Raw genomic sequence first — 16,051 nt, 5'->3', positions numbered from 1 at the left:
CATTGTGGGCACTTAAGATTTTTCTACTTTGATTCCTCCTTTTATTCAAATGCTTTAAGAGCTAGGAATAGAGGGTAATTGTTGCAGGAACTCAGAATGTTCCTTCCTCATTTAAACCGAGGATTCTCTTTTCTTCTTTTTCAGGAAATATAGAAGATTCCTTCATGACATGCATTCTAGTGCTAAAGACATTTTGACCCCTCTCTACATATTTAGGTAAAATTTCTTTTCAGGTGAAGGAACAGATGCATGAAAAGAAATAACCCTTCAACCAGAAGAGCCATATAGTAGAGTGGTTGTACTTGAAGCTCACATTTCTTCCTTTCTACTGCTATTGTTTCTGCCTGGGGAAGGCATTAATATTCTCAATGAAATTCCTGTAGTCCATGGCTTTCTATTGTGCCTCTGAAGGAGAGATTTGTCTTTACTGGGAAATATGTATATATCTCAAGAGAAAGTGAGACAGGTACCAAATTTAAACTTTCTCGGGAACAAACCTTGACAGCTGTGAGCTGTGGGGTGAATCCCATTTGGGGGTCTCCTACCAGTTATCATTGCTGGCAATTTTCAGACCAGCCAGGTAATGTGACAAGCTCATTTCCCACTGCTTTTATATTGATAATGGTAATACCTCAATTCTGAAGAAGCTCAGGGTTACACTGTCCTCATATATTGCACTTCTATTATACAAATCTGGTCTATTCTGTATTAATTACCCAATTAGCCATGAGTGGTGCACATGGTCATTTTGAATTTCCTGTAAACAGCCTCCCTGACAGGAGATAGGTGGAAATAGCCTCAGAACCCTGTAACCAAGTGCTGTAATTCTCAGCACAGCACCTATCTTGGAACTGAAACAAATCAATAGCTAAATGTGACTGCAGCTAGATTACTAACTCAATCTTCTATTCTCCAAGGGGGAATGTGGTGCAACCTTTAATACTGAGGAGCCCTGATGAAGCACAGTTTGTATTTTATTATTGTTAAAGAGAAATCTACTAGGTTGGTGAAATCATGATCTTGGAGAAAGATTTTATTTTTATATTTTTCAAATTTATTTTCAAAAACTTCAATAGTTTATTAGTTTCTGATCCTGCTTTAGGAATTGATGAAAAATTTCAAATATACTACTTACAACTCTTTGTTCCGCATATAAGCAGTTTAAAGAGAAGATGCATTATTTTTTCTACGGAAGAATATGGAGGTCCAAAGTATTTTGCCACCCAAATGGGAAATAATGTTGTCTTTGTGGAATTCAACTTTATGCTCAACAGATAATGAATTTAAGCAAAGTCACCTTAAAATAGTGAGGTGATTCTCAGTTCTTATTGCACATTATAATCACCTAGAGAGCTTTTAAAAAGTACCTATGCCTCAAACCCACCACTGGGGAATCTTATTAATGGGCCAAGGGAACCAGATATTTTATTAAAATATCCCCCAAGAGACCCCTGTTTTCAGGGATAGGAAACATTGCCTTAAATAGGTAAAGTAAAGTAGCTCATAAGCTTAGGACTTTATTCACATCACAGAATGCCTTTGAAGAAAGACTGTCTTTCAAGAGGAGATGGAAGGATGTGTTGATTGCTTTTGGAAGTAGCACACTTTTGTGCTCTTCTTTGATCATAGGTTCAAAATTTTACTTCTTATCTTTTACTCTCCAATCTCTGTTACCTGACCTAATTTCTCACTTACGTTATCTTCTATCTATAACATGAACACCAGAATGAGAGTAGATTTTTGTTTTCTTCACTGCTGAGTCTAATGCTTATCATATACTAGAAAGAGTCCAGCACATAAGATTTACATGGTAGATAAATGCATAAAAATAAATGAGTGAATTAATGAATCATTAAATGGGTGAATAAACAAGAGGAATCACAGAAGCAAGTCTTCCAATTTCACAGGCGAGATCTATTGCAAAAAAACTAAATATTATTTTTAGCTGAGTCCATAAAACTTCACAAAGTATTCATTAAGTTATGGATTATATTCAAGTAAACATGTGCCTTGACAGAGTTAATAGGCTGTCTTTACAAGGATATGAGCCCTGTAACAGCGATATTTCTATGTGTACTTCAACTAATTGGCATTAAGGGTATGCTTTTTTTTGTTTGTTTGTTTTTGATCAGTCGTGGGGCTTGAAATCTGAGCTTGGATGCTGCCCCTGAGCTCTTCAGCTCAATGCTAGTTCTCTACCACTTGAGCCATAGCAACACTTCTGGTTTTCTGGTGGTTAATTGGAGATAAGTGTCTCATAGACTTTCCTGCCAGGGGCTGGCTTTGAACCTCTATCCTCCGATCTCAGCCTCCTGGGTAACTAGGATTGCAGGCATGAGCCACCAGCACCTGGATCTAATAGTATTCTTTATTATTTTTATTGAGATTAGGTGAAGAGTATACTTTAAATTGTTATGTGAAGCCCTTCAATGTAAAGGGCCAAATAGTAAATGTTTTAGACCATTTTAATGTAGAGGCAAACCCACAAATAGATACCTAAATGTATAGAGTATTGTTGTATTTCATTAAATTAAAGGAGCTATGGCCTAGATTTTGTCCTGTGGACAGTAAATTGCTTTAGAGTACTATTTAGCATTATTAAAAGGAAGATTTTAAAAATAATGTAAAGCCTATTTACTTCAGAATAAAATAAATGTTGTTACTGAAATTTAAATCCAAGCTACAGAAAATATTAGCATTGCTTTAAATCATAGGACAAACTGAAAGTTTTTTAAAGATAGAAGCTTAATGTTCTATGTAATTGTATATAACTTTTGCACATAAATACTTATTATTTTTAGTCTATCTGATAGATGTTTTACACCCACAACCCACATATTTTGCATGATATTTTATTCTTAAAATTTGTATTGCAATACCATTCACAAAACATAAACAGACTTTGTGTGCTGCTATGTTTGGAAGATTTTTCAAAAACAATATTTCAATGTAATATTGTTCCTGTGAAATTATCTTCTGATAGTGTATATAATCTATCACATAAGAAAAAGTGTGTATATCAGGGCTGGGGAATTAGCCCAGCAGAAGGGTGCCTGACTGGCGCGCGCAAGGCCCTGGGTTCGGTCCTCAGCCCTGGAAAAAGAAAAAGTGTGTATAATGAGTTCTTATTGATCAAATTACATTTCTTTTTTTGGGTGGGGGGGATCCAGTCGTAGGACCTGAACTCTGGGCCTGGGCGCTGTCCCTCAGCTCTTCAGCTCAAGGCTAGTGCTCTACCACTTGAGCCACAGCTCCACTTCCAGCTTTTTCTGCTTATGTGGTGCTGAGGAATCAAATCCAGGGCCTCATGCATGCAAGGCAAGCGCTCTACCACTGAGCCACCTTCCCAGCCCCCAAATTACATTTCATTCTTGTTCTTTCTCACAAAGCTATCTGGACTATTTTGTGTGGAGGGTTGTTTTTAAAGTATATTTTGTTGTTATTGTAGGGGTGATATAAAGTGGGGTTACAGTTATATGTGTCCAGTAATGAGTACATTTCTTTTTGAACAATGTCTCACCTTCCCTTGATCCCAGTTTTTCCCTTCCATCCCTACCCACAAGATATATAGTTTATTTTCCACATAATATCTAGGGAATACCACTATTGTATTTTTTCACCATTTGTGTCCCCACTTACCTGCCCAGAAACAAATAAACTAACAAACAAAAGGCAAAGACAATGAAATCAAAAGCAACAACAACAAAATTCTTGTTTGTTTTTCTTGGAGCTCATTTCGTAAAATATTAATTTATATTGTCATATGCACAAAGGTATTGAGCCTTTATGATCCTCTCCTATGAATATCCTCTTTTGGTCTCACTGTGTGAATGTCCAGAGACCTGTAAAATTTATCATGTTCTAATATTTTTTTAACCATCCGGCATGTTTACTTACAGATTTATAGGCACATTCTGGTTACCAGAAATGAGTGAATCCATGTGACCTATGTTTCTTTGGATCTAGCTCACTTTATTAAATACAATTTTTTCTTTTTGCTTATGTGGTGCTGAGGAATCGAACCCAGGGCCTCAGGCATACAAGGCAAGCGCTCTACCAGTGAGCCACCTTCCCAGCCCTAACAATTTTTTCCATTGGGATGGCAAAATTTTTCTAGTTATGTATTTATCTTGAAATGATAAATGCATACTTTGTTACTAATTTGTATTATTAGCTATTAGAAGCAGCAAGAAATTATAAAATAATACTCATTGTTCTAAGTACAAAATATTTTTTCTCTAAAATGATTAATCAACAAGCAATCACATTTTAGAGATACAGATAATTTAACATTTCCTATGGACATAATCTGCATGAAAACATCATTGTCATACTAGTTTAAGCCATTAACAATGAATAGCTTTAACTATGCTTAGGAAAAGATGATAAGCATTAAGGAGAGATTGATTAGAAGTAAAACACGCGGGCTAGTTAGGAACAATTGAGAAGACTAGCAGAGTCAAAAGTAGCTTCAGTCCAGGAATGTGCTAAGGATTCACCCTATGGACTCCTCCATTTGGAGGATTGTCATATGCTGCCAGTATTTATCCATTACCCCCAAGAATCCACATTTTACTTTTTTGTTGTTTTTGTAAGACTGGAACTCAATCAGTACCTGACAATTGCTCATTGGCTCGCACTCTATCACTGGAGCCACATGTCCATCCCCATCCACATGATTGTTTCCAAAGATGACACAGTAGAGTTATGTTTCTTTGGGGCTGCGGCTGATGTCTAATGCATATATATTCTAGGTGTGAAGAAGAAACAGGCACAGAGTAAATGATATGTTTGCAGTCAATTGAGTTATAGTGTCATGGTTTATCTGATAGGGCAAGAGTGTGGAATAGTGAATAATTCAATAATTTCTCATGTGATGATGCAGGAAAAGGGACCAGGGTCTTATTAAAACACAAACCATAAATAAATACTTGCACATTATGGTTTGAACTTGCCAGTGAATGATCTGTCCATCTATTGGGAAGGAGAGACATGTCATGTGGAATATATGATAAAGACTGCATAAGAGTAACTACATCATTATTTGTTGCTGGGCAATTTAGATCCTAGTCTTAGGGCATAAAGTAGTTTACTGTCTCCAGTTCCTTGTAAGAATAAGACTTCTAATATCATTAATAATACATTAGAAGCAGTGAGACAGGAGACTGGAAAATTGAAGTGTTAAAAAAACTAAGGCTGGGTGCTGATGGCTCATGATCTCATCCTAGCTATTCAGGAAGCTGAGATCTTAGGATCCCGGCTCGAAGTCAGTTCAGGCAGGAAATTCCATGAGACTCATCTCCAATTAATCACAAAAAATGCCACTGGTTCTGTGGTGCTCTGGCTCCAGTGGTAGAGTGCTAGCCTTGAGACAAAGGAGCTCAGAGACAGCACCAGATTCAAGCCCCAGACCAGGTGTACACACACACACACACACACACACACACACACACACACACACACACACACACACACATACACACACACCATAAAAATATCAAAACAACTGAGGCTAAAAATTTTGGGGGCCCTTTCAAGTGTGGAAGCTCTCGATTCTTCTCTACAGCTAAGGTTGTCAGCACTCTGTATTTCTCTACATTATCTTCTTACTTCCATTATTCCATAGTATTTTGTATGCATGTCTACTACCACATGACTGTACATTTGTGACTTTGCAACTGATTTTATATATTTTCCTCTCCCACATTATCATGAGATTTATGAGGATGAAAACTACCTTGTCCATCTCTGCATCCACTGTGCCTAGCACTGTGCTTGGCATAAGTTAGATGCTAATAAAAAGAAAAATGTTTATCTAAAGTCAAGTGACAATTATTTGTAAATAATTTTATTATAAAAAGTTAAACATTTAACTGAAGAAAATATAGTCAATATAAATATAGTCAATAAAACATATCTCTTACAAGTTTAAAATTAAGTTCTGCAAGCATTTCAGCTGGCTTTTTCACATATATTGTGAGTATTTTGTTACAACTTTATAGAACTGTTTATTGAGGTGGTACTAAGGTTTGAACTCAAGGCCTTAGGCTTTCTTAGCAAGTGTTGTACTATTTGAGCCATGTCTCTAGTCCTATACAGATGAAAGTTGCTTATTTAAACTAACCATGCATTCCATTTTCCCTTTTGCTATTTCCCTTCCTCTTTTTAGTTAAAAAGAGCTCCAGTATTCATTTTTGTCTACAGGCATACACAAAAATAAGCCATGTCCTGACCAATGTATGGAATAGTTGGTAGGTACTACCATCAGTTTATTTCTTTTTCTGCTGAGGGATTATGGACATGCTGTGGTGAATTTTCCGCCCACCATTATGAATCAAAGGCCATATGGAGCGGAGTCTCCTACAATTTCCCCCTCCTCCTCCTCCCCCTTCCCCTCCTCTCCCTCCTCTCCCTCCCTCTCTTCCTCCTCCTCCTCCTCTTCCTCCTCCTCCTCCTTCTCCTCCTGTTCTCTCTTTTTTTGTGTGCCAGTACTTGGGCTTGAACTTAAGACCCAAAACTCTTCTTAACTTTTCCCCCTCAAAGCTGGAACTCTACCACTTGGGCAATACCTTCACTTCCAAATTTTTGCTGATTAATTAGAGATAAGAGTCTCATGAATTTTCTTGCCCAGACTTTCATTATGGACATTTCTGCAATCCTCATATCTCAGCCTCCTGAGTAGCTAGGATTACACACACGAGCCACCAACTCTCAACCAATCCTAACATTACTTGTTCAACTGAGAGCACAAATGGGAAATAAATATCTGTTTCGGTAAGTCCATGTGATTCAAGCTTTTGAGGTTATGTTGTTATAACAGAATGGTTTGTGTATCATAATGTTATTTAATGTATATAGCATATGTTAATCATAATGTATGACACTTCAATTCTTTCTTTTATTTCGCTAATATAAACAATCCTATAAAGACTATCATTATATGTAAGTCTTTGTGAAAAGTCCTACATTTCTTTCAGATACATTCCCATAAATGAAATTACTGGGCAAAATAATTTGAAAGTTTTAATGTATTATGAATCTACAATAAATTTTCACCCTCAGCAAAATAATGTCAAGTTTTAATTTTAGAAGCAATAAGTTTTCCATTCCTTACCCAATTGGGCAATTGTTCCTCAGCATAATTACAAATCTGATTAAGAAAATCTATTTCAGAATATGACTCATTTTGGTAACAAAATGACTTTAGAATTGGCAGTTATTCATTTTCCCTTTTTTGGTTCAACTGGGATTTGAACTCAATGCTTAAACTTCCTAAAGCACATCCTCCATTACTGGAGCCATGGCCCCCAGCCTCATTTTACTTGGGCTATTTTGACATAGGATTTTGCTTTTTATTTCTGGTCCAGCTTGAACCTTGATCCTGTTGTTTATACTTCTTATTGTAGCTAGGATGACAGAAATATGTCCAAACACCCAGTTTTTCCTAATGAGGTAACAGTCCTGTGAACTTTTTGTCCTGGGATAATTTGGAGCCATAATCCTCCTGATCTCTGTCTCCTGAGCGGCTAAGCATGAGCCACCAGTAAAATTTCAATAGCAAGATGAGGAGATAAGATAGATAGATAGAGAGATAGATAGATAAATAGATAGATATTGATATATTGTTCCTCATAGGGCTTGAACTCTAGGCCTGGGCCCTGTCCCTCAGCTATTCAGCTCAAGGCTAGTGCTCCACCACTTGATTTACAGCACCACTTTTGGTTTTCTACTACACCTTCCAGATCTGCGAAAAGATTGTGCATCTATCCCTCAGTATGTATGGCCCTATAGAACCAGTACCACTTTCCGATACCAAAATCTTCAGATGTGGCAATTCTCTTACAAAAAATGGTATGGTATTTGCATGTAAAATATACTTATCATCTCCTATATTTTAAATCATCTTTAGAATGTTTATAATAAGCAATAAAAATATAAATTCTATATATGAAAAAGAGTCTCACAGACATTCCTGCACAAGCAGGGTTTGAACCTGGATCCTCAGATCTCAGCCTCCTGAGTAGCTAGGATTACAGGTGTGAGACACAGGTACCCAGCCGATAAAACATATTTTTGAAGTAAGAGAATTTTAAACACAAACATTTTAAAGTAATATGAATGAAAAAATAACGCATTCTGCTTCAGGGAAATGCTTGTGCTTTTGGGCAAAGGGCTGGATTTGTATGCTAGCTATGGGACCTTGTAATTTGACTGAATTGCTCAGTTCACTCCAAAGGAACAATGTGACTTTCCACCCATTAGTACCATTGTGATTTCACGTTGAAGAAGAATCTCATTTATTTAGGTAGATTAAATATTTTAAAATTCAATTTTAATTAAAATTAAATTAAAGATTTAATATTCTAAATCTCTCCAAAATATATCAATACTAAACTGAAAACAGTAATTTTTGAACAAAATTCTGAACTGTCTCTTCCCCTTCATATCCTGATGCCGGCACTACCTTACTCCTTTCTTCTGGGAGAAGTCCTTAATAAATAATATGTACTCAAATCCTTGGATCAGAGGCAGCTCTGTGATAACCTAGCCTAAGTTGGTGGAAGTGTTTTTTAAGCCATGAACATATGTCCTAATTTGTTCTTGCCATTTTTACTATATGTCTGTTGTTCTGTTATACTTGTTAATATAATATTATCTCCTTTTACTTGAAAGTAGACAATTTCTATGGTCACTTTTAGGAGCAGGGGCTCTAGGGATACTTGGTAAAGTAAAAACTGGAAACAATAATAATGATTAAATTCAATTAAGGAACTAATTCACCTAATTTCTCCTCAATAAAGGAAGTAAGCGTTTTACTAAATTTGCAACAAAATTTCAAAATGAATACTGTGATTTTCTAAAATACCATTTAGAATGTGATGTGCTTTTTATTACCTGTAGGCTGGACACGAGACTATGATGTAAAATTGAATATTAGTGTAATTACTTAATGGTAAGAATAAAGATTTTTAACAATATAGATTTCAATTAGCTGCTATCAAAAGGCTGCCATATAAAAGGGAGCTATGTAAAAGAGAAAATAATCAGTAACAACATAGCAGAGATTATTATCTTGTTATTCTTCAGTTTTATTGTAAATAGTTCAATTCATGCCTGATGTTGGGGCCCATTCACGTAAGAGAACAGAAATTTTGTTTGTGAAGTAGGACAGTGCATTGGGCATCTAGTCTTTTATTTTGCTAGTCGCAGAGGCAGACCTAACAGCTAAGATATCAGTGTTTTTGTTAGATTGGAAGGCCAAGAAATTAAGTCCTATAGATGTAGAAGACAAATGGTCTCTACCTGTACTGTTAATATCTTTATATCAGATGGCAAAATAATCAGTGTCAGAATTCTTGTGTTCCAACAAATATCCAGCATAGATCAGCCTCACACAATTGAAGAACAAACCTAGTAGTGTGGTTTTGCCTCAACCCAGTCAATTGTGTGAAAACTCATAAATACTCATCTGTAGGAGCTATATATACACATTAGCCCATGTCATTTCCACATTCAATTATTCTGTAAATGATACTTCTGTATACTTAAGTTGATATGTATCAACATTTTCCCACTGATGACTGAATAATTTGTGTTTCAAAATGTATGAAAAGTATAATATATACCGATTAACAATATTTCCTGAAATTTAACCATGATGTTCTAAATCTATAAGTAAACACGTTGCATGTTATGAAAGTGGTTACAAATGAACTAAGAAATGAGCTCAAATACACAACATAATAAGCACCAGGAAAGGGGTACATGTAAGAGGGGGGATGAGAACAGGGGAGAGCATCAGATGAATGAAGGGAAGAAGAGGGGGAGAGTGTGGTCATGAATTCATTGCATATACATACCATGGAATTGAGAAATATAAAAGGGGTGGGTCGAATCAGGGTGAAAAGAATCCACTGAAATTGTTTAGAAAAGAAAATCTTATATTTTCTTTAGCAATTAGCACCCTCAATATACTTAAAATTTGACCTTCTGATGATTTATATTTTCAGAGAAGTCCTTCAGCATTTATGTAATGACATGCTGGTCACTATATTGATGCTATAGCAGTAAAAAGACAAAAGCAATACACACCCACAGGAATGTCATATTTGTGTCATATTTGCATCAGTTTTTCTGTTGATGTGACAAAATACTTGAAATAAGCTACTTAAGGAAAAACATTTCTTGTGGCTCCTTGTTTTAGAGGTTTCAATCAGTGTTCAGCTGGTTCCATTCCAGCAAAGCTGAAATGTCATGAGTTCAGACAATGGCAGAGGAAAGCTAAGTACCTCACCTCGAAGCAGCCAGGAAGAAGAGAGAGAGAAGAACATAGAAAAAGAGAGTGGGTAGGAACAAGATATGAAAATCAAAGATAAACACCAGTGATCGACTTCCTCTATCCAGGCTCAACTTCGTAAATCTCATTTAGCTATGAACTAATACATATGTTAATCTACTGATGAACTTAGTGTCCTCATGATCCAGTAATTTCTCAATAAAAGGCTTGCTTTTATTTGTGCAGAGCAACATTTTTATATGGAAAAGAATTCCTTGAGCAGACACCTAGTGGTTAAATCTACAACATAATTGTGGTAGAAGAAGAGAACTAAATTGTCTACTTCTTGAAAGATATACCTTAATGATCTTTAGTGTCCCAAGTACAAGTCATAAAAATTCAAAAGAATTAGATGACCAAATAGAGAGAAGATGCTTATGCAATGTTTCTGCTTAAATTATTGTTGCATAACACATTAGTTAGAAAGCAATCAGCCATTCTAAGTCATTTTGATAGAAATTATATTCCAGTCACTTGAGATAAGCAATATGCAAGCTAATATATAAAACAAGAAATATCAGTAATAAAATAAATCTTACAGTAAATAGATTTTCAAGAAAATACCTCTGTAAGAAAATGATTAGGAAGACATCTTATTGATGCAAAGAAAGAGCTATGTAAAACTAATAGAGAAAACAAACTACAGGTAAGGAACCAAAGTTTCAAGTAATTTGAGCATGTGTGGTGGTGTGTGCATGTAGTCACAACTATTGGAGGCTGTGTTCAGAAGATCAAACCAAAGATTCAGAGCAGCTGGGGTAACATGGAAAGATGCCATCATGTACATTTTGAAAACAAACCATTTCATCAATGAGATGTACAAGTTGTTATGTCAAAAACCGAACTTTACAACTTTGGCTGAGGGAGGTATGGGGGGGGGTGGGGAGGTGCGAGATGGGAAGGGATGGGAAGTGGAACCAAAGGAAGAGACAACAATGCTTGATAAGAAATGTACTCATTTCTTTGCCCATGTAATTGTAACCCCTCTGTATGGTATTTTCACAATAAAAAAAAGAAATTTCAAGTCCTTGAAGACAATAAGTATGTGTCAAGTGCTGTGATTTGAGTATGGTTTGTCCCTTCCACATCTCATTTTGAAATTTGATTTCCCAATATGACAATGTGGAGGGGTGGTAGCACCTTTATGAGGTGATTAGCACTGGTAAAAAGTTGGCTCATACCTACAATCTTGGAGGATGAGATCAGGTAAATTATGATCTGAAGTCGATATGAACAAAATATTTATAAGGCTCCTTCTTAAACAGTACAAGCTAGGTATACTAGTCTATGCCTACCATTTCAGCTATGCAGGAAGTATAAATAGAAGAACTGCAGCCCAGGCTGACCAGGGAATAATTATAAGATCCTATTAAAAATACCTCAAATCAAAAAGTTCTGGAGCATGATTCAAGTAGCAGAGCATGTGTTTAGACAGTATGAGGCTCTATGTTCAAACCCCAGTAGCCCCCCCCCAACCCCCAGAAAAGGGAGATGATTAGGTTTGTCTCTTACAAGGATTGGATTAGATGCCACACAAGTATATATTTTTTAATTTATTTATTGTGAAAATACTGTACAGAGGGTTTACAATTACATGGGCAAGGTAATGAGTACATTTTTTATCAAGCATTGTTGCCTCCTCTTTTGTTTCCCCTTCCCATCTTCCACCTCTGCCCCCCCCCACCAAAGTGAGGAAACTGCTTACTATTTACCCCTTCCAAATGAACATGTTTATCTTTCTACTTTTGCTGTAAATGGATGTAGTTGGAGCCTCTGTCCAGAATCATGCTTGTGGACTTACAAGTCTCTAGAACTGTAACCTAAATAAATGTTTCTCCTTTATAAGTTGCATATTTTAAGGTACTCTGTTAAAACAGAAAACATGATAACCAATGATTTGAGGAATAGCAAGCATATTGAAAAAGGATGCAAGTTTTTGTACTTCCTGTTTAACAGTCTCATTTTTGTTCACAAGGTCAGGGAGAATCATAGAAAGTTTCTAATAGAAAGGTGGCAAAGTCTAAATTGGTTTCACTGTTAGGAATTAGAATGCCTGTATGCATTGTCTTCATTATAGAGGCTGTCAAATTTTCCTGAGTACCCAGACACCAGGACCATAAAAGGTGAATATTTCCTATTCTTATGTGGGTGGTAGGCAGAAATATTTAACAATAGAGTTAGCATGGAGTGCCATCTATAATGGACAGACTGGATATTGAATATTGGCTCTGCTATTTCCTAGTGGTGAAGCATTGGGAAAAATAGTTAACATTTCTGATTCTTTTCAATATCCTCATCTCTAAAGGGAGACTATAGTAGCAATGTTTTAATACTTGCTGTGATAATGCAATAAGCTAATGTGTGTAAAGTCCTTATCAGCATTCTTGACATAGTGTAGCTGCTCCATAAATGTAAAGGTTATTATTTCTTTTACACATGTGGATTCACAAACAAGAAAGGTACAGAACATTAGTCCTCATTTGAGGCATTATGTGGGAAAAAGATGCCTTTGCATGTGTGTGTATGTGTGTGTGTGTGTGTGTGTGTGTGTGTGTGTGTGTGCGTGCGTGTGTGCATGCATGCGTGTGTGTGCATATTTGGATTCAGAATTCATTCTTGGTCACTTAATAGTTGTCCAACTTTGGGTAGATTACTGAACCTTTACATATTTCAATATCCACTCCAAATTTTCAATTTAGAAAATAATTGCAGTGTACTTTTTACATTGGTAAGGAGTAAGGTTGACTTCCTAAAAATAACAGTGATTTTAAAAGATGGAAGTATATCTCATGTGAAAGATTGGCTTCCACAAAATAACAGTGATTTAAAAAGATGGAAGTGTATCTCATGTGAAAGAAATCTAAAGGCAGGAAGTACAGGACTAGTATGGCATTTCCAGTGTCCACAGAAAGTCAATTCCCTCTGTATTTATGGTCTAGCAACCCTAGCACTTGGCCTTCCCCTTCCAAGTCACTTTCTGGTCCAAGAAAGCTATTGAAGTTCCAATTATATTGGCTACATTCTACTCAATAAGAAGAATAATAGTGCTGGGTGCCAGTGACTCACCCCTGTAATCCTACCTATTCAGGAGGCCGAGATTTGAGGATCATGGTTAAAAGCAGGCCTGGGCAGGTATATCAGTAAAACGCTTTTCTCCAAATAACCACAAAAAGCTAGAATTGGAACTGTGGCTCCAGTGTTAGGCTTGAGGCCCAAAGCTCAGAGAGAGCATCCAGGCCTAAAGTTCAAGTCCCAGGACAGGCCAGAAACAAAACAAAACAAAGAAACAATAATCATAGTGAGGCAAAGAGAGACCCCTCCTCTTGGTGTAGAAGCAGCCTTATTCAGTTAGTCTGTCTTGAGGTGTTACATAATTACTGTAATTCCAATTATATTTATTTTACCAGACCACCATATGACCACATGTAAGTGAAGAAGGGACTAAGGAATATGTTTACTTGGTTGCTTTGCTATCCCTAATAAGTTCTCCTCATGGGACAAGAAATAGTAGATATTTGGTGGACAGTTAACAAGTACATGTACACCTCCAAAGAACATTGGTTTAAAAATTACATGAGGAATACAAAATCTATAGCTCAGTTTTTCACACCAAGTATTTAGTAAAAGGAAAATAATTGTTTTCTCAAGAAACCCTATTCTAGAAACTTCTAGAATAAAGGACCATGAATACTGTGCTGCTTGCAGAAAGACAAGATTGGGATTGGCTGAATTGAAAATCTATGAATTTGCACTCTGCAGAAAATATCCATGACTTATCTATTATCATCTTTCTTTTTTAAACAGTCAGATCACTTTGAACTCTGGAAAAGACTGGAAAGCATCAAATCTTGACACCTGAATTTGCCTGGGATTTGGAATCCCTTCTACAACACAATGTTAGCTACAGTCAAGAAGTGTGGCACTTTGCCATAGATCACCTTGTGGAGAGTAGGGAAATATAAGAAAGGGAACAAAAACTAAGATTCTAACATGCATTATGTGCTAATAATAATAAGTCATTTCTATTTGTTTTAACAGATGTATCTTAATTGTTTCAGAATCACTCACTGGCTTTGTTCATTCTAAGCAGGCTCATAAATTAAAGGAGTTTTAATATTATAATTAAAAAGCAAGTTTTTGGAACTGCAGCTTTACTAAATGATTCATAATCAAGCCATTATTCTTTAATTTTTTAATGCCAAAGGGGAAATGATTGCCCCAGACATAAATACAATGACAACTAAATGACTTCACAGTCACATGCAAGTATTGAAATTTTTGTGTCTTAATTTGAATACATGAGTGACAAACACTATGATTTGAATAAAAGTAAAAAGAAAAGAAAGTTTCCTTGTAAATTGAATTGAGTCCTGTCACCAATCCTAACTACATTAATTAGTGGGTGGATCTAATTCAAATTCCTCTTTTAATATGTTGGGTGATTCATCTTTTTTTCTGAGTTATGATTTGCCTCTTGAGACTTCTCTTTCTACAATACACAGTTGTCATATTGAGGAGTGGGATATCAAAAATAGGAATCTCTGTCAGATTTATTGGAGCACAAAAACAATATAAGGATATTTTACATGATTTCAAGCCATGCAGAACAAACTTGACCATATTTTAAGTATCTCAAGCACTTAATTTACACTTACTGTGAATTATTGTAAGGATTATATGTCATCTGTCTATTGCATGGAAGTATCTGGAAGTTTGAAAGGGGTGCTTTAAAATTATGCCCTGTCCTCTTGCTCATGTAAAAATGCTTCCAGATGTTTTCACTTCTGTTTCTTTCTTTGCATTTGACTTGATTTGTTCTGATAATTTCTTAGAGATAAATGGATGTCCAAATCTAGATTTGTTTTGACACCTTCTTATTTTTCGTTTTTTCCACTTGTTCCCTGTCTCGGTCTCTAAGACATATATAAATTGATAGAATTTTTTTCAAGTGTATAGTTAAAAATAATAACTAAACACATATCTATTGAAAATTTTCAATATTATATTATGCATCCACAGGGTTTTTCAAGTACTCTCAAATAATGTTCAAAAAATTTAAAAATATTTGTTGATGAATTAAATTCCTAACATGAAGGACTTCCCTACATAATCTACATTAAAGCAACAGAAATAATATTTTAGTTCAGAAATGAATTGAACTTACATGGGTCAGACTCCTGCATCCCTCTGCATATGTTCGTTCTCTAACTCCATCCTTTTTCTATCTCTTATTCAAAGGAAAGGAAGAAGGGCAAAACTTCTGAGTGACCACACACCATGCATTTGTAATTTTTTGTATCATTGTTCTCACATTTATTCCTCAGTTAAAACTCTGGGAAACAGGACTTGTCTCCAGTTTCTAAAGTTAGAAATGAGACAGAGTGTCTTGCCTAAAATCTCAGCATTGGTAAGTAGAAAAGAGTTTTCAATTCAGACATGTCTGGCTCCAGAATCTGTGTTTAGAACAACTGAGCTTAGCTCCATTCTGACACTGACCATTAGGTACTTTTTTCAATTTGCCAACCTGCTTACTCCTCAGGCAATTTTGCCCTCACTTCCTCACTGGGTATCTCTTATTTTGGTTGACCCTAGACTTATATGTTCACTGTTTTCCTAATAATGTATCAGTGCTCCTTATGAATCTGTTTGCTACAGGACCATAATAACTCCATCATCCAGAAATGAACAGATTTCTATGACTTAGACTGAGCTAGT

Source organism: Dipodomys ordii, unplaced genomic scaffold (genome assembly GCF_000151885.1).
Source record: "Dipodomys ordii isolate 6190 unplaced genomic scaffold, Dord_2.0 Scaffold89, whole genome shotgun sequence".
Taxonomy (NCBI): domain Eukaryota; kingdom Metazoa; phylum Chordata; class Mammalia; order Rodentia; family Heteromyidae; genus Dipodomys; species Dipodomys ordii.
Note: the sequence above shows the minus strand (reverse complement) of the source record.